This window comes from Chiroxiphia lanceolata, chromosome 1, assembly GCF_009829145.1.
Source record: "Chiroxiphia lanceolata isolate bChiLan1 chromosome 1, bChiLan1.pri, whole genome shotgun sequence".
NCBI lineage: Eukaryota > Metazoa > Chordata > Aves > Passeriformes > Pipridae > Chiroxiphia > Chiroxiphia lanceolata.
Window position 1 is genome coordinate 90,138,706 of NC_045637.1, and position 20,216 is coordinate 90,158,921.

The 20,216-nt window shown below is 42.0% G+C and overlaps 1 protein-coding gene across 8 annotated transcripts in view; it reads left to right on the forward strand.

Moving 5' to 3' along the window:
• The window catches only part of TMEM170B (transmembrane protein 170B), a 105,454-nt gene that overhangs the window by 39,142 nt on the left and 46,096 nt on the right, over positions 1-20,216 (forward strand). Inside the window, exons 2-7 of one of the 8 annotated variants that reach the window (XR_004357269.1) lie at positions 11,232-11,399; positions 11,593-11,774; positions 12,118-12,290; positions 13,422-13,530; positions 13,869-14,015; positions 17,831-17,972. The gene's annotated coding sequence lies outside the window, so the exon portion shown is untranslated. Of the gene's footprint in view, positions 1-11,231; positions 11,400-11,592; positions 11,775-12,117; positions 12,291-13,421; positions 13,531-13,868; positions 14,016-17,830; positions 17,973-20,216 lie in introns of those variants that run through there. The other 7 variants (XR_004357261.1, XR_004357262.1, XR_004357263.1 and 4 more) reach the window with 7 other exon arrangements.

Below are 20,216 nucleotides of genomic sequence, written 5' to 3' on the forward strand. Positions count from 1 at the left end.
TGTGTCAGAGATAGGAGGACCCAGATCAAGCTCTGTGCTCGCTAATAACCAGCAGCTGGTCATGGTGGTCTCCTTCCTAAAACTGTACTTCCCTTGTGCTTCATGATCCAAGCTGGCTGAGGTCCCATCTCTATGACTGCTCCAGGGATGCTAATTCATTTTTAGGTGACAGTCAAATAATAGATATAACAAATGCAAGGAAACATGTCTGAGGACCCTCTTTCATCCAGAAATGAAAGGTTAACTTCAGATGAAAAAGAATAACCAAATGCTTTTGCTGCAGTGTGTTGAGCACAGAAATATAATTACTTCGGTTTTCCCATCTCTTTCAAGTCAAAGGCCATTCACAGCTTCTTATTTTCCTCAGCTGGACCAACTGATGCTTTGTGTCCAGACTGACACCAGCTGTGCGTCTCATTATTTGAAATGAACATGTAAGTCAGTTTGTTCTTCCACGTATGAAACCCATTATTCTCCAAAATCTTTTGCTGAATAATAGTTCCAGGCCTAATTGACCCAAAAAGACATTTAGCAATCCTTCCTGATGGCTTCCAAGTTAGTAAACACACCAACAGGGTGTTGCTCAAACACCGAAAGAAAACAGACTCTTCATTTCAGGCAGCTTCAGCTGATTTTAGACTGCATCCACATTACAAGCATCAGCTACTGCCATGTTTTGGCTTGCAGAACCTTTTCCTCACAGAGGGATTCCTGGTATAAACACCAGTGGCTTTACTATTGAAAAATTTGCTGTCTGTTAATTCTTTTACTTTCTTACAGCCTACTTGTGTTGCTTGGCCAAAGTTGTTTCCAGAGGTATTCTGCATGTAAAAGAAATCCTTTCCCTATTTAACACTGATCCAACAGGTCCATTTATTCTCCCAAACAGTAGCTTGTAACCCCTGCTATAGTCATCTGTAATAATTTTTCCCAAAGTCCAGTGGCCATCTTTTTCTATTTTCCCTGATACACCTCTTGCTGAATCATCTTCTCACAGCCCCATATGTTTATAACCCCCTTTGAGATAATTAGTGCCTTCGACTCATCAAGTTCTGTCTGAGCTTCAGCCCTCAGAGCTGTCTCTGTATCTGTGCTCCAGTTCCTCAGGAAAAAGTAGTTTTATATAAATTGCTTTTACATAGCACAGTTGTTGCATGAGACATGACATGAAACAGACGTTGCACAAAATGACACAGCAGGCTCAAGGACTCCTGTAATTGCTCCTTTCCTATTTTCACTACCTCTGGAACGTGGCCGTCACGACAGGCAATGCTGTTTAGCCCCACGCCCCTCTGAGCCAGGGTGCACAGACCATGAGCTGCTCCTGGAGCATAGCTTAGCTAATTAAGCTTAACAGAGCAAGCCTCTGGTTGTGGCTTGTTCACATTTTTTCCTAAAGTCGTTGCTTAGACATAAACTGACCATAAAGTGATGAAGCGTGCAAGCAGGTTAAACTCAGGGAGAGATGAATGTGCCACCCCACATCCTATAAGGTAGGGGTTCACAAAAGTGGTATAGCAGGTTAAGGCAGTGGACTGAAAGCCACAAAGCTTGAGGCTCTTTTCCCAGCTCTGCTGTGGAGTGTGGTCTCTGATAAGAAATTCTGTCACCCTTTTAATACCTTCTTTCTCCTCTTCTCCTTGGCAATATAAACTGCAGAGTCTCTTTGTGTCAGGACTGACTTTTGGGTTATATTTTTTTCATCATCATTAAAAACTGCTTCCTCTCCCCCTGGCCCTTACATTAGATGGATACACTTACAGTGATCCCCAGTACATACCTTGGAAAAATGACAGCAATAAAGAAGAAGGAACTAGCGAGACTTGGTCCTAAAAAATTGGAATTACTCTGTGGGTGTCTGCATTTGCATCAGTGTGGATCAGTGAACTCTTTGGGACAGCGTCCTTTAGTTTTCCAGAAAAAATTGCATTTCAGACAATGTTCTTCAGGGATTTGGGTCTGACTCTGATAAACACTGTAGAAAGCCTTTTTCTATTTAATTGGAACAACAATCTACATTAACAGTATCCCAAACATAGAAATATCAAAACCGGGTACAAAGTGTCTCCCTCTCATTTCAATGTACTGAATTAATTTCTTTGCTGAGGGTTTGAAGCTGATTCGAAGCCTTGGCAGATACCAAAAGTAAGACCATCCACTAAATTTCAACTGGGTTCATGTCAAAATTATGTGAAATTATAAGTCTCATTGAGCTTACAAGTGAGGTTATAATTGCTCAAAATTGTGCTCAGAGCATTAGAGATTTGCTGGCAGATTCATGGCCCAGAAGGAGCCTTTTACAGTAAATCTGGTCCCACATCTGGTTTGACATTGCAGTCTGAAAATGGGTACGATTTAAAGAGTTTTGTGTCTTGCCAGGAAGGCTGTAGCACAAAGCATTTGATATGTTTTTCACCCAGTGGAAAGAGAATATCCCAGACTTCTGTCAGTTTGCATGCTGACTAAAGTGGTGGCTCTGAGGGAAAAGACCACAGTGGCTTCTGGCTGTGTTTTACAAAACTGAAAATAAGTTTCCAAGAGGCAGATTCTGGACATGGTCTATGTAGTTGTGTTGCATGATGTGCAGCTGGGTTATGAAAGGGTAAATCGAATCCTTTCTTATGCATCTCAGTGCCAGGGTGAATTAAACACAAGAGCAGTTTTCCTGAAGTAGCAGAACAGCAGCTGCTGTGTCTCGCAAATGAGATGGGTCTGGGATCAGTGGGAAGGGAAGGTATGGGGCAATCTGAGCCCATTGCAACTGGCCTGATAGATCCAATTCAGTCGTCCTCAGGGTCCTGATTCACCTCCCACCTTTGGGATGCTTGCAGTCAAAAGAAATAATAGAAATAAGTTACTATGAAATGAAAGACTGGGATTAGCTTCATAATTTATAGTCAGCTGCACTTTAAATTCCCTTTTATACTGCTTTCTAACTGAGAGCTTCTGAGACATGACTTTCTCTCAGGACATGTAGATTATTGCGCTAAAATTTCTCTGAGATACTTTGTTTATCTGTGCTAAGGTTAGATTGCTCAACACACTCTTAAGTAAATAATGTAAAACCCGAGGACTAGCTACTGCAAAATGTTCTCCACAAAATAATGAAGTACGTAACTGGAATTGTTTGAGCAAGAGCTTATTATATTGTTCCAGTATTTTTTAGTCTAGTAGGATGAGGGCAGAGCAGTAGATACTATCTGGGAGTAAAGCACTTGTCCTTTTTCTGGGGACCAGGAAAAACAACCAAGGCTGACCCTGAGAGAGTAGCAAACTTGACTCCAAGGATAACTGAGCAGTGCACAGGCTGACATGGGTGTACACTGTTCTGACAGGATGGGGGTGAGCAGTGTGGTTGGGAGGCCTTTTTGAGGAGAAGCATCAGATAGTAGTGTACAGGGAAGAGAAAATGGGAAAGATGTAGATGTGTCATGCGTGAAGGTCTGTGGGTTGTTGACAAGTGGGAGGTGTTCAGAGGCAAAGATTTGTTTTAGGTGAAATATCTTTCATCCCCCCCAAAGCTGCATTTCTGGGGCAAGACTGGTGTAGGGGGCAATAGGAGCTTCAGAGGAAGGAATTGATGTGTCAGCCTGAGCGTGACTTGTGCAGTCTGCATGCTTGCTTTTTGTACACAGGGGAAGGAAAGATGTGAGGGTACTACTCGTGTACTAATTGATAACAAGATCATCCTAGGTCACTGACATGACCTGCCATTAAAGAAAGGGAAATAAATTGCCAGGTGGGGAATAGAAATATCAATGCTATCTTGTAAAGCACCAACAAGATATCATCTAGAAATCTAGGCACTGAATTCCAAGCAAAATAAATTCAGGGACAGATGCAGAGAGAGGTCATTAGGTTCCTTATGTAGATGATTAGGGGTTGTTTCTTTGTTAGGGAAAGGTATTAAAATGTCTGCTGGTTTGTTTAGCTTTGGAAAACAAAAGCTTCAAGGGGATATGATTGCTATCTATACATACCAGGAAAAGGAGAGAGCTGTTTAAGCTAAAGGGGAACTCTGACAGAAGAATAAATGAAGCTCGAGTGCTCATGCCAGCCTTGAAAGGAGACCTCTACCCACAAGAGCAGGGAGTATTAGTGTGATAAAAACAAACTTCATTTGAAGATGCAGATGGAAAGACAGTGTATGACCTGGGGCTGTAAAATTCTTTCCAATCTTGTGTCCCCATTTGCAGCAGGGTTTACAATATCTGGTGGTGAGAACTAAATCTTTTTAGTTGGTGGGCAGTTTTACACAGGAAGTGTTTAAGATCTTCCCTCACATTTCTAGTACCTTGTGCTTGCATGGGTCTGTGCTCCTGTGCAAAGAGCTGCAGAGGGCCATTGCTCTGACTTACCTTTGCTTTGGGTTTATTTGGACAAGGGTAAAAGTCTGCCTTGAGACTGAGCTGTTGGTTCATATGGAGACCAGCTGTGAAGAAATGGAGAACTTCTGTGAAAGGCTGAAGTATGTGCGAGGGCACTCGGAGCAGTTTGTGGGTTGCGTGTCTTGTTAGTCTTTGCTGTTTATTGCCCTGTTGCTTAAAATTAATGGGAGTTGAATGTATCTTGTAAATGAACATATAGGATCATTTCCAAAGTCTCTGTCCATTTATTTCTCTCCAAAGTAGAAACTAATGAGATCTGCAGAAATTTTTCATTGTAAATAAACTCCTTGACAAATATTTGAATGTTTTTGTTTTATAAGTTAGTTGTAAATATTTTTGTCATCGTTCAATTGTTACCAGAAATAACTCAGCCCTGGAATTCACTCTCTGATAATACATTACATCTTCCTGGAATAACTACATTCCAGAGGTCACATTCTGCAAATAGCTTTCCTAACTTAAATTACTTGCCAAATAGTCTGAAGGATCCTATATGACTGCTATTGCAAAACCCAGCTTTCCTGGTAGCCATCTGCATTTAATCACTTTCAGGGATAAAAGTTATGTGCAGTGCTTTTGGACCCATGCTTTTCTTTTGAGAGCACATACCTGCAAGTGTCTTCATTATTCACATTTTATGTTCATGTGAAGGGTGTTCATACCTCCCATTCCCAAAAAGCACAGTGGGGTACTGCTAATAATGGCTGTTCTTTGTTGTAAAGTTATAGTTTGGCAATAGCTTCAGTATTATCACTGTGGTGCTGTAAAGAAATGAGGACAATATGTTTGGGCTTTGTTTAGAACAGAGCACTGCAGTTTTCATATATGTTTTTTCTGTAATTTAAGAACTTCCAGGCTTAGTAAAAGCTAGAAATCAACTGAGAGTCTGCAAACTGCACAGATAACAAAAAGAACAGTTATTCTTTAACTTGTACTAAAGTTAATACTATCCTTAGATCAGGACTGAGTTGGCAGGGAGAAAGATGAAGGGGTAAAAAGAGATGGATGGGGAGCACAGATGGAGTGATATTCTTCAGAGGACATTCTTCTGAACTTAAGAGAACCATTTCACCTCGTCTCTTTAGCATGAAAGACGGTCAACTTGCTAAAAGAAAACTTTACAGGACTAAGGCCTATACCCCCTTTTTCCGTTATGCCACCTAATTCTTACAGCTCTGTGAAGTTAGTGAAGAAACTAGAAGGCAGAAGGACAGGGCTTTGGCACATGGGCAAATGTGGCCTCTGAGAATGGAGCACCATCGAGCAGAGCATTGCTAATTGAAAAATACAGGAAATTCTTCCTGCAGTCTCCAGGGAAAAAGACTTATTACAAGATCAGAACAAAGCAGTTATTTCTATTTTTTTCCAGGTGAAAAAAAAAATTTCCACAATCATATATCCTTCTTTTTCTTCAAAGTATAATTTACCACGAATGTACAAGTAGAAAAAAAGCTGTTTCTGATCAGCCTACAAAAACTTTGTTTCTCTGCTAACAGCAAAACAGGGGTATGATCCTGAGTATTTGATAAGAAAATAGGAAGGTGGAAGGTCCTTCTAAAACAGACATTACTCGTTCTTTTTACATTTTGCATGGAAAACACTGAATCAGGCAGCTTATCAAAACCTGCAGTGTTTTGACTACATTTTTTTGAGTTTGAGAGCATATGATACTTTTTTTTCCCCAAATGGTAACATTTTACTCTCTATGAGATGTTCATAATGGAGAATTTTATTTAACCAAACCCCTGATTTTTCCATGGGTAACCATTTGCAGTGGCAAAAGGTTTTGTTTCAGCTCAAAGAGTGGGCGATGGAGGAGAAGGATGCACAGCAGGAGGATCAGGGACCTAATGCAGCCTCAGCCCCAGCAGGGGCTTGTGGGGGGATGTATTTTCCTTGCAAGCTTTTAAAACCTTGACAGTGTTTTGAAACAGCAAGCAAGTAGCTACCAGGACTCAACAGCTCTCTGGTGGCCATCATGTTCCTGAAGCTCTGCTTGACTGCAGCATGACTTTATATAGCAATTTATTTTTTAACAGCTAACTACAGGAATCGACCTCCTGGAACAGCATCCTCAGAGCTGGCACTGTGCTGGCTCTGAGCCTGTGAGGCCCCCGAACTTCTCCTGTTACATCCTGAAGTTGCTCTCTTTGGAAAGCCCAGGCCTGTCCCACCAAGCTCAGGGGTATCAGTTCCAGTGCAGCCGCTGCCAAACAGCTTTGTGGGGCTGCTCAGGAAACAGTCTCTGAAAGAGTGAGGCTTGGCCTTTCTAGCAGAGAAGGATGAGGGACCAGCACTGGACTGTGTTCTTCAGGGAAGGCAAGATGGACCAAGACATCAGGAGAGATTTCTTGATTGTAAACTAAGGCTTGTATTGAGCACTGGTATTGCAGGGCAATACACATCGGACTCGAAGTACACCCTGGGGGGCAGCCTGGAGTTAAATGTTTGAGTGTCCTCAGGATCCCATGTAAAGGGGTCTGTCTCTGCCTAATGGGGAACAGTTGGCTGAAACACTAAGCCACAGCTTGGTGTGAAAGAAGGGTTTTCTGCTTGGTGGGCCAGCAAACATCTGACAAGTGGGAATCATGTGTTCCCCTCTTGTAGTTGCTGTGCAGAGTTGCAGTGGTGGATGGCACTGCCAAACCTGCCAGGACCCTGGACCACCCAGCATCATGGCTTGTTGTTGCAAGACTGTATGGAGCAGTCACTCATCAGTAGGTAGTTGTTCCCCATCACGGAATGACGCACAGTGATATTTGGATGTGATGGGTAGGCCAGGCCCTGCTCATTCAGCCAAAACATGCAAGGTCTGTTCTGGCATTAATCTTACCAAGGCAAGGGGTATCCATCAACAATTTTTAACCAACTTGAGATAGCAGAATGAATTTATAGCAGATCAGCTTTTACATCATATGGCCACATGGTTTCCCATACGGCACTAGCAGTATCTAGAGAATGTACTGTTTCTCTTAAACAATGCCCTGCCTGAAAAAAAGCAGGTATATTGATCATCTGCCCTTGTAGAAAGGATGAGGAAGAGTATAAAGAGAAAGAGAGAAGAAAGTTTGCCTGCTGGGGACTGAGGATGAAGTATGACTCACAGCCAGCAGTCCTGAGAGAGAGTTAACCCTGGAGCTCAACCCTGGCTCTCCCTGGGGGGCTCTCCTTTGCTTGCAGAGAAGGTGGTAACCCCTGGATGTAACTGCGTCTGCAAAGGATGAGGGAGGGTAGAGGGAGCTTTTATTTAAGGAACCTTTCCAGGAAAACCAGCCCATGAGGTTATTCTTTTGCTGTTCAACAACCTACATTGCAAGAGAAAGGGAGTACAATATTCTCCAGATTAGGGAGGAGGACTCTGTGTTTTGAACTGATTCAGAGGGGCCCCTCTCAAAGACTTCAGAACAACACTAAAAATAGCTTACTCTGCTAATACCAAGGAAACACTTTTTTTTGGCCAAGAAATTGCAATCCTATTTTTTATGCCCACTGATTTTAGAAGGGAGAGTTATATGTCCCTTTGTGTTGGGCCTCTTTGTGAGTAAAGCACATTAGGAAGATCAAGGTTTCCTTGTACTTTGTTTGAAGAGCTATCAAATAGCAGCAGTATCAGATAATGTGGATTATCATCTTATAAGTCTCTACAATTTTATGTGTTTTAATTACTGGTACAGAAAGAGTTCTGTGGGACATCTGAGTCTTAGAAACAGACACTAATTAAACAAGCAAAGTGTGCTGAGATCTCTGTTTTCCTCAACGGTATCAATAACAAAATTCTCTCACAGGTCAACACAAACTTCCTCCTCCCCCTCTCATTTGAGCTGTGGGTAATAAACAGTGTAGAGTTTTCATAATCATCTAATTTACGTAACAGCAGGTATACTCAAAACAGAGAAATAATCGGGCCAGGAAATCCACAGTGGCTGTTCCAGTAGCTTTCCAGAATCCCTGAAAAACCACACATCAAATCCCCAGCTTCTGCTTTACACAAAGAAAGCCTCTTTCTCCCTGTGGATCAGTGTTGTTATGAAAAAACATTATAAAATCATAAATAGAAAAGGTAATCTGTTCAGGGCAGTGTAGAATATCCAAACTAAGTGTGACCCCACTTCATCTATCTTCCAGTAGGTAGGGACTGGGAGGAGCATTAATGCAAGCTGAACACACCTTAGAAACCTGAAAATCATTGACTGCTTGCCTAAAGGAATCAAGAAGCCTAACAGTTGACCCTAGAAGCATGGAAAAGGGACCATAAATCATGATCAAGAATATGCCCAGATTATAAAATGTGCCCATATATAGAATATGGGTGAAGGGTTGGCAATTTCTTTCAGTAACTTTGTTCTTCTGTCCAAAGGGTATTTTAGCTCCTGTCTGGACAGCCAGCTCTGGACTGGTGAACAGGGTTGGTTTTATGTTCATTTTCAGTTGAGCTGTTGGCTGCACACCGATTATAGTAACCCAAGAGCTAAATACAGTTCTTGAACCTTCGTCATCCCTTGTCTTATTCATTCCCTTCTTTGTGGTCTGTTGCATGCTGTAGTACTGGGTATTTAACAATACTTGACGTGACACAGAATACTGCAATATTCCCAGAAAGAGACCTCTCTGAGGCATGCAGTGTCTGTATTTGTGCTCCTGCTTGCTATACTGTTCTCCAAAGCAGGGAGATAAGAATGGGATTATCCCATATCTGCAAGCTACAGGCTTCTCAGACCTTTCTCTCAAGCATCCGGTGCTGGCTAGCATCAGAGACAGGATATTGACCCTTGTTTCTAAGCAAGTCTGGCAATTCCCATATTTCCAGGCACTGGACAGAAACAGACTGTTTTCTGGTAGAGGGTGGCTCATATTTCTTGCCAATGCTGACAGTCAAATGCCGCTTTCACATTCTCTTTTACTGCTCATACACAACCTCAGGCTGAAGGTCAAAGGGTAGATCCTGGATGTTCCCATGCAAGGAAAATCAATTTAAATTCACAAAAGACAGAAGAGTCAGTGCAGAAGGTCACCACGTGGTCTTAGTCACTCTTCAGGTTTAGAAATTTGAACAGGGAGGAAGGAGGAGGATGAATGAGTATGAATTGATGGAGCAGGATTGCTTGTGAACTGGCAGAGACACAGGCAGAAGGGTCATCTGCAGTAGAGACTGACTTATCCCACTGTGCCAGGCCCTGGACTATCCCAGAATCTCATAAATATTTGTAATTTGACCTCAGTTCATACCATGGTGAAGCAAGATGTCTACCAAGTTTGGATTTCAGATCCAGCCTGAGACTTATAGTTTTATTTTATGGAGAAATTTTAAACCAGATAGTTTGCTTTGAATCAAGAAAGGGACTTGGACAAACAGAGAATGACCTGATCCCTCACACCAGGAAGAATGAAGATGATTTTGAGCTTAAAACACTGGGATAAAACTACAGTTCTGCTCTCTTGGTGTAGCAGGGTAAATCTTCTTGGCTTGTAACAGAAAATTTACCAGAAATTAGAGCAGAGAAACACTCTCCAAGGGTTTTGGGGGCTATTCTTTGCCTTAGAAGGATGCTCAAAGCAAGAGCCAGGTAGTTTTTGGAGGGGCCAGGGCAAACGACTGTGAATGAAAAGCAGTGGGAAAAGCAACTCTGAGGGCAGTGTGTGCCTCCCCCCGGCACGCAGCGTGTGGAGGAGGTATCGGCCCTCTGTACCTCAGCCCCCCACTTGCCTTTCTGCTTTCAGGCTAGTGAATGCACTGGAAGGAGTCACACTGCGTACATCTCACCAGGATATGCTTATAGCTTGTGTTAGGGATGCTGACAAACTTATGCTGCTCATTGTTGCATTGTGTTCGAGCCAAGTCTCACAAGAGGAGACAGACTGTTGCTTCTCCGAGAGGCTGAAGTCATCATTTGATGAAAAAGCACCCAATGAGTGAATTCCCCCTTCTGCCTCTTTACATTTTTGAGCACTGCTCAGTAATAACACCAGGCACAGCTTCAAATTTAAGCACCAACATCCCTACAGATATAGACTGTTTGCAGTTTTTATGTATACAGCAGAACATGACAGCTCCCCAAGGGCCAGACCAGTGCTGCTCTTTTCATCTAGAGGCAGATTCTTCCTGTAAAGTCTAATGCCTCTTCAAATTGAGCAGAGTTACATCAGAAGTAGAATATGAATCAGGATCTTCGTTTGTCATTAGGCATTTAGTTCATATTTGGTGTTGCTATAAATAGGTCATTTGGCTGCAATCCTTATTTCCAAATTTTATTTTTATTTTTTTAACCTCAGCTACGCTTTTTTAGACCATGAGCGTGTGATGAATCTAAAAATGTCAGACTTGGAATGGGAAAGGGCAGATAACTGAAGCATGGCTCACTGCTGTCCCAGGCTGCTCACTGCCTACCCATTGTGGACAGAAGAGGGCCAAATGATCAGTCTTGGCACAGTCACCGAGGCTTGTTTTGAGTTCCTAGGAATTTAACCCTATGACTTTGACCTTTGACAAGAACACTTAATTATTTCCAGCTCTCCAACCAGGTCATAAACTGGCCCTTTAGAAAAGTTTCCTGCTTTCCATAAAAGACAGCTCTCAGCTCCTGTCATAGCAGAGTTTATATTCTTTGAATGGAGGGGCTTCTTGAATCAGCAGGATACTGTGGTTGGGTTACAAAGTTCAGCATTTGGTTTTGTTTTTAACAGTAGATGAATCTGTGCTCCAAAATGCCATCCTGTGTCCAGATTTTATATCTCCCGAACTTTTCCTTTTGTTTATTGTTTCCCCAGATATTGGAATTTGAAATTGTTCCTTTGTAAAACCAGAATTTCAGAAAAAAACAAATTCCACCCTTTTCCTATTTTCAGGACGTATAATGTATGGATAATAATCAATATTTTTTTCATCCAAATACCCAGCAGTGACTGCCTTGTGCTCCTGTGAGCCTTAAAGTTTTGGTAACAGTTTATGAGTGTATCCCTTCCCTTGGCTGACATATTGAGCTGCATATGGCTCAATAAGTCTTTCTGTACAAGGTAAGAGAAACTTTTCACCTCTTTCTATAATGCTCTCCACGCATTCATTTTATCAGGGGGACATTTCTCCTTCAGTCCAAAAATAATAAATGCAAAATGTCAGTTATGCCAGACTATTCAATAAATTGGAATGCAAGACTCCAGCTGCAGCCTTAATGAAGAAGTGTTTCATCCCATGCTTTCTCTGATTTAGGTAAACACACAGACCTAAACAACCATGATGCAGCAGGGAGTAGAGACTTTGCCTGGCAGCCTGGCAAGCCTCCTGTTTCTTGGCAGCCCTCAGAGGAGCAAGAGGGTTTTGTGCAGCCCTCTGTGCACACGGCGCTCCCGGTAAGGAGCTGTTGAAACCATCGAAGCTTCACTCAAATGACGGTAAGGTTTAACAGAGAATGTAATTCTGCCTTCCCACTTAACAGCTTTACCAGTAAGTTGCTGCTTTTTCCTTACATGGGGATGTGGTTGGCGGGGACATTCTTTTAAAATGAAAAGGCGGCTCTTGGTACCAGAAACCACTTGCCCGCATTTCTAGCATTTAAGGCAGCAAAACAGAGCTGAAAAACAGACTTATACTGAAACACCTATTTTTAGCTTGATTTCCCAGCTTTTGCAGCCCCAGGCTCTGCCTACTGGATCTGAGGCAGAGCTCAGTGCCCCCTGGGGGCACTGGAGCTGCCCCAAAACATTCAGCTCAGGTCCAAATTTATGTTTGCATCAGCCCAGGTGTGAAGCCCAAGGTCAGACCAGAGTGAGGGGTCACTTGGAATGCCTGCACCCTGGGAAGATCTGGCCAAGCCTGAGCTCCAACTAGAAACCTCCACTGCCTCCATGCCTTCAGCTCTGATTTAGGATCATTGAGATGCCACAACCAGCTGCAGGACCATCATGAAGGTAAAGTCTGTGAGATGTCACTGAGGAGAGAAATGAACAGCACACTTTCCTCGCCTTGCTGTGAGGAGGAGGAAATAGAAATGCATGCATTGAAGATCACCAGTGGTAGCAGTGATTGCATTTCTTGGTCTACAGAATTTATTAATTTAGACAGTGACATCATTAAACTTGTCTTAAAGATCAGAAGGCAGCTGTAAGCATCTTTCCTGCTTGAAGGGAATGCCCTATGCCTCAAAGAAGGCTGGAGTCCTGCTTGTGACCTGGGAAATTCCAGCCCTTACCCTGCCTCTTGGAGGCTGCCAGCTTCCAAGCTGGAAGCTTCCAGCTTAGTTAACTGTGGTGAACAAAGGGGGGAAAAGAAATTAAAAATAAAAAAGGTAAAAAGCTTTACAGGCCACAAGCCTTCAGAAAAAAGGCTGAATTTCAAGATAAATCCATTTAGCTCAAAACACAAATGGCATGTTTGTAAAAAGACACAGAATCTCAGTTGCTGGAAACAAAACAGCGATTAGTGGCACTGCTGAAGTCTGTGTCTTTAAAGGTTTGTCTTTTTTTTTTATACTTTTGTCCCTTCACAGTCTTCTGCCTATACACAGTGTCCTCAAAATGCCTTCTACTGCCTTACCCTCACCAACAGCATTTTGCAAAAGATGAATTGCATATTCTTTCCTACAAGTCTTTTCTTCAATTCAAGCCTGCGAATGAATGACTTTTTAAATTGCAATTCCCTGCTGCCTGAACCAGATTCTCACCCAGAGGCTGCTTTATACTGCTCCAGCAATGCCAAACTGCTGAACTGCCCTTGTGGTATGAAAGAGACATGGACATTAAAAGGAACATTCTTTCATGTCTGTAGAATGTTTTCCATATTCTACAGAAGTACCAAGTATTCTGTTTTCTCAAAATAATAATAATAATAATAATAATAAAGCAAACTCACCCATATAATGTTCCTACTCCCCAAATATACCATATGGTATTATAAATGTCATCTTTCAGGGCCCTTCTTTTTGAAAAGCTAAGAAGTTTCATGGCATAAATATTTTCCCTGTGAGCGTAAGAAACCAGTGTGTCGGACACTGTATTTTTTTAACAGTTATGGTATGTTAGATCATGGTCTTTTGTGGTTAGGTATGACATCAGGCCACCACAAAGCCATACCAGGAGAATCACATGGAGAAAAACATGTCAACTTAAGAGCTTTCAACATTCAGGGGAATTTGGAAAAGCCAAAACCTGGGTATGTAGAATGATCTGTTGTTATTCTGACAAAGCTAACCTGAGGTGACTTGCAAGCATACATACTTATAAGAAGTTGTAAGGAATAGATAAGGAGAAAAGAATTACTATATTTCAACTTCAGGAAAAATATCAGAAAGGCAAGCCCTCCCCTTACCATCCAGTAAATACCCGATAATTCAGCTACGATCTCCAGCTCTTGGTTCCTGCTTTGCTAAATGAAAGAGGCAGCCCAAATTGCTAACAGGCACTTGGAATCTTGGTATACCTGACCTGCTGCTTTCTTAATGTTCCTATTTATCCATTCCATTTATCTGTTGTTTTCTTTCCTTAATGCAGCAATCCTTAGACCTTTCAGCCAAAATCATGAAGAAACACACAAGAAAAATAAGTTTTCTTGGAAGACAGATCTGCGAGAGCAAGTGCCAAAATGCTGATGGGCAGCTGGAGCACAGTGATGCCTCAGGCTGGCTGCAGGTGATTTAGGTAGGGAGGGACCTCGAGACCCAAACCTGGGTGGATATAATCTGCCATGTGGGGTTTGCTGGTTTTGTGCTGGTTAGTGGAGCTGCCCTGGCTTGTCATGGGTGCAGAGGGGTTAATTCCTGCCTTGTGCTCATGCCATAAGTATTCATCCGCACAGAGTAGTTGGGGAGCCTGCTCTACCCCTGCAGACACAGTCAGTGGTTGCCATGGAGGAAGGGCCCCTCCAAGACATGTAGCATAGCTTGGGGGAAAGTAGGTCTCTACCTCTGCAACAGGCAAGCAACCATCTACAGAGATTTGCATCATCTGCTGAGAAGTCTTTGCCTCCATGGAGCTCAGCTCTCAGAGCTGAAGAGGGGTTTTTTTTGGTTGTTTGGGGTTTTTTCGCAGAGCAAATGCCTGCAGCTTTATTTGGGAATTTGCTGTTTCTGTTTCTGACCCATAAAAGCACTTGTCTGCCTGTAAGTTTTTTTCCTTTTTCTAACTATCCTAATTGAGCTAATGAAAATTATTCCATCTACCTATGAGCTTTATCTTGGCTACGACTTACTCCATCCCTTTGCCATCATTTAGTAAAGTGTGGTTCCCACTGCTGGCCTTGTATGTTGAAGGACAGAGGCAACATGCGAGATATCCTGTATCTCCCATAAGCCTTGGAGAATTAGAGCTATGAGCAGCCTCATACTGAGGTGTGTACATGGCTGCATACGTAAGAGGGGACGTCTCAGATTGCAAAGGCAGTCCTCCTATTGGCATTTCTTAACTTGCAAGTCCTCAGCTTTGTAAGCCAAATAATGTCCTATTAGCACAGAATTGCATTTAGGCATGCAATAAAATGCCTTCAAAGGTACAGACTTATTGACAAATTTTTTCCTTCCTGAAATTGAAAAGGTAAGAGGAACTTCAGATTCAAATTATTTTATAGACTCTCTTCTACTCCTGCTTCATGGTCTGCTGTCACCACCGTGCCTGGCCCTGCCAGAACAGAGAAACAATATTAGATGCAGCAGCCAGAGCTGTCTGACCCCCAGCAGCAGGGAATGCAGTTGGTACCAAGTTTCTCTCATTTCCCTTTCTGAGAAGAGACACGTCTTCTACACTAGTGTGTCTTAAGTACTGGAAAATACATTAGTTGCTGGGACTGGTCATACATGCAAGACTGTTTTAGGAGGTAGTCCATTGATACTGGTTTCTATTGATTTGATGTCTATAATCAGTCAACTTAGCAGTATTTTTTTTTACTGAAAAGTGTTCTGTGACTATTTCATTATTTTTTATCTTTGTAATTTTTATATAACCGTTATGACCTTCTATTCTTAATGTGGCTTTCCTTTGTGATGTGCAGCTGAGATGTATAAACAAAGTTTTTTCAGAAATAATTTCATGTGCTCCATCAGGCCATTCAGACTTAAGCAGTCTGCCTTGTACTTTGAGTACTGACTATTCACAGCAATGTGATCACAAAGAATATATAGCTTGAGAATTCCTGTGAGAAATTTTTAGGGAAATCTTTCTGAATTAAGAACTCAGATTTAGTATTCTTTTCAGCTGTTTACAGACAATCTACAAACCTGGTGAGAGAATGAATTTGTGGACTTCATTGCATGAAACTGTAGCAATTATTAAGTCATATCTAAACAAAGTGGACTGTGATTATTAAGTTGAAGCTAAACAAAATGGACTGCATTTTGACTTTCTCCTCCTGTTATTGTCTTTGCTAAAAGACTTGTACAAAAGCAGTGATAGCAAATATCATACAGTATTTCTTATCAGCCCTTACACAGGGAGATGAAGAATTTTCTGATAACATTTATTCTTTTTTTAGATTCAACATGTTCACAACATAATAGAATAGGATATCAATTCTTCTGACTACACATGGGACAAACCCCCAATAGCCAATCCATTTGTTTTGCTCTCCGCTTTGGATAACTTGACACTAGCTTAGATATTATCCTTTCTAATTTACTTTAATGTGCTTAAGGATGGTTTTTTTATTGTTGTTAGCTGTTTATGTGTTGGTTGAGGGCTTGGAGGACTCCTGTGGTCAAAAGCTCTGACACAGGTCTAAACCCCTGCATTGTTCCCTGTTCCCACAGCTTGCGGGAGAGCTGCTGAACCCGACCTGCCCGGCTGCTCTCCTGAGTGAGTAGCCATGGAGGGCAAACTGGGGCTGTAGAAGGTGTGAAGCTTGAAAAAACAGAGGGATCCATATTCTTTGCAATATGACAGAGAAATAAAGTAGACTAAGCTCCTAGGTGTGTCCTCATGTGCTGCACCAAACAGTGCATCCCATAGCTTAACTCTAGATTTTCAAAGCACTTTCTTGGGTGGCACTGGGAAGGGGTCTTCAGAAACACCCCAAAGCCACAGTTGCGTGTTTGCCTGCTTCAAAACGGCCCCCACCCAGCTTGGGGAGAGGCAGGGAAAACCCTGTCAGAAACACGTGTCTTTAGACCCTCCAACAAGGGCTAGATACTCAGCATTTGCTTAGTGTGGCATTGGTCTAGGCATGCCTGTCCTTTTAAGACCTTGAGGACAGGGAAGTGCTACATCCTTTCCCTGGGTTGTTGCAAGACACTGTTATTAATAATTGTCAGATACTTATCAGAGAGCAATAAGGAACTTTTGGACTTTCCAGGGAAACATTTAGTGTGCCTTTTCTAAACAACCAGATGATGATGATGTCCATGATTTTCAAAGAGAAAGGTGGTTTCCAGAGGCTAGCAGCTGCCCTTGAAGGTGCAGGAACTAGTGCAGGAAGCAGCAATGCCAAGCAGACACAGCAGGGAGGCAGCTTTGTGTGTTGTCTGCAGGTGGTATTGAGAACAACACTGCCCTGGCCTAAAGGAAGAGTTTGTCCTAATCACAGCAGAACCTTTGGAAATTAGTGGAGTGGTAAGGTTCCTTGTTCTATTAGCAAAATCCTCTCCCTCCTGTGTTCTGTGAAAAAGACAGAGGATAAATATTCTGGGCTGAGAATGATACAAAAGGGGCCCTTAAAAGTTCTGCAGTCTCTGGCTTCAGGCCCTTAGCAAGAGATTTCTTCAAGCTGTAAAAAAAGGAGTTTAAACATTTTCTATTTAACCTCTTTTCTTTGTCCAGAGTCTTCTCATGTCTCCAGCTGCTGTATTCATGTGTTTCCCCATCTGGAAGGGAGCCAGGCACAGGGCAAGTGAGTTTGTAAGCTCAGAGATTCCCTCTTACAGCATTGGAGAGAAGAGTGAAAGCATTAGAGAAAAACAGCAGTGGCTCTTCCCTGGATTGTTTTACCCTCTTTTGATATGGTTTTACCCCAAAAGCTGACAGTTGTTAGCATATGGATTACCATGCTGGTGATTTTCCATTACTAATGGAAGGTTAAAGTTTCTACTTCTGACTGGTCTAGTTCATCAGAACTATCAATAAAAGCAATGGATGAAGGTGAAATCCTTGCACTCTGCATTGTCTAAGGTGTGATTCTTGCATCTACTTATATTGGTGTGCTACTATGCATTAAAAGCCTCTGATGGCAAACAGAGTTTAGATAAAAACAGCTGAGAAAACTGATAATGGCCAGAAGTAAAAAAACCCACAGTTGCTCATTGTCTTTTAGATGAGGAAGTGTTGTCCTTTTTTCTGCAGCTGACAACTTTCCCTGGTAGAATAGCTGGCCTTTCTAAGAGTGTAAATATGACTGTCACTGTATGAAACCTGTATTTCTCCTGTTTTGTATATTAAATTGTGTGTAAAAGACATCTCATTTGTATACTGCACAAATATGTTAAACCTCTTTGAAGCCGGTTGAAGGAAAGGTTTTACTAGTTATTTTTCAGGCAGTTCTTGGCTAATTCTGGGTGCATAAAACATACAGAGTACACAAGAGCCTTCCATCCCTCCGTTGCTTGCAAGGAAGATGGACTTGATGTTGTAGAAAAACATGTTTTCACAGTGTAAGCAACCTGTGGTGCTGTTCACATGAGCATGGTGTAGAGGAACGAGTATCTTTTTGATGGGTTTTTTCAGTCTCCCTCTAAATGGACTTCAATTTTCCACTAAAAACTTGGGGTAAGAATCTGGACTGGAAGGGATGGAAACAGTAAACTAAATTAGGCAACTCTAGGCATCACATGAAGTAACATCTGTTGCAGTACCAGTGAAACTCCTGGGAAAAACTTATTTAAAAGGAACATGGAGAAATGGAGCACCTTGTTTGTGTACTGCAATCCTCCACCCTCACCACCAAGAGCTTCTGTAATAAGGACTCCATGAAACAGAACAGTCACATTTAAATGTTCTGCTGGCAGTTCTCATGGAGTTTCTGTAGTTATTCTGTGTTCCTGCTTTCAGCAGTTGAGGAGGACAAACACAGTAGACTCATCCTTCACCTCTTCACCTCTCAAATGTTTTGCCTGATACCATTTTCCTCCATTTTCCTTAGTGACAATGGTCTTGGAAGAGTCTGCCCCAGAGAAGAGATCTGGGTAGGAGAAGAGGAGTAAACTATGATGCAGAGTGTGGGGTATTCTTTGAAGCCAAGGTTGTGATCATTTGCTCTATCACAGTTTGTGCCTTCTCCCCTATAGCTCTGCTGTATGTTGTTGTGCACCATTGGCCCATAAGCTCACAAACCAGCTTTTCACTGGGGAATGCAAACAGATGGTCTCTTCCAGTGTCTCCTCCAGCCTCTGCAAGGCCCCTGTGTCCTATGACAATTCTGTTGTGGTGTTCAGCAGTAGGATCATATGAATTTTACTCAAAATTCTGATAACAGGTGGGATGGGGCCATTTACATATTAAGTGCTGGATCCCTGCCTGATGGACCTAAGGACTAATTACAGCAGGAGTGATTGCTTTTGGTTTAAACAAACAAATTCTCTTATGAAAGTTTTTTTTTAGTATATATTTGATAAGGGGCAAAAATGAATAGTTAGATTTATTAGGTTCAAAGCATATTAAATTCAAAGCACAAATCTGAAGTCGAAACAACAGCCTTCCTTCCCCACCCCAAAACACAAGGGAGTATCTGGATTTTTAGACTGGAGTCACTTGTGGGTGACAAAAGGGACTTTTGTTCTGCCCTTGGCTGCACTTCTTGCTTGGAGGCTGACCCTCCACAGGCCAGCCTCTGTCACCCTACTTAAAAAGGTGAGTGTAAAGGGAGTGTAAAGATATTGACCTATTTGGCAAAGGGCTTTGACATCTGTCTATGCAAAAGAGCTGGGGATGAGTTGCCTTTGCAAACTTTGAATATTTCACTTTGGTACGTTACTTCAGCTTGGAAAATACAACGTGCTAAATTTGGGTAGGTTTTAGTTTTTGTGATTCATTCACAAGGAATTCCAGACTTCTTTAGACTCTTCCCTTATTTGTAGGTATTTGCTGACTAGTTTACTAAATAAGCTGTTCTGAGGCTGTTTGCTACACTTGACACCACTTATCTGTTCATACGACTGAGTCACGCACCACACAGTCTTAAAGTGGTGTGTGGAAATTAATATATGATAAACTGAGCAAAAGCCCAGCCTTGAGCACAACCTACAGCTTGGAATGGTGGGGCAAGAGCTCCACCTTCCCTCGCCTGGACCCTGCCAGTGTGTGACTCAGGGCTGGCTGAGCAGGCAGTGGTGGGATTTCTGGCTTGATAACACCGGAGGACAAAGAGGAGCTGTTATCTGGTGAGCACGCAGAAGTACTCTTCATGCAACTTTACTGGCATGAAAACTCATGAGCTAAGCACTACATGCAAAAGGTAACTGTAATACAAGGATACTGAGAGCATTTTGTTTGTGGTTACTTCCTTGATAAAATAATATGCAAACTGTGACAGCTCTTTCCTTTAGCAACTCCTCTTTGAATAAGATTTCTAAGCCATATTCTGAAAAAAAAAATGGATTTTTCAGAATATGTCTCATTATTTTGAAACCTCCTGCAGGGAAGAGAGATGCAGTTACAACCTGCTCATGCTTTCTCTTGAATTGATTTCAATTCTTGTATGTGAACACGCTGTGATCTCAACTGGTACCCAGAGTGATATCTTCTGTGAAAACACACAGCTGTCCCTTAATGAGAGATTAGTGATTTCACAACATGTCTTTTTCTTACTGTTGTTGTTTTCTCACTAATGAAACAGGTTTGTGCTATGTGCTATCATTTAGATTACAAATCTTGTAATGTAATGAGTTGGTACTTTTTTTTAAAAAGAAGGCATAGCCATAAGTT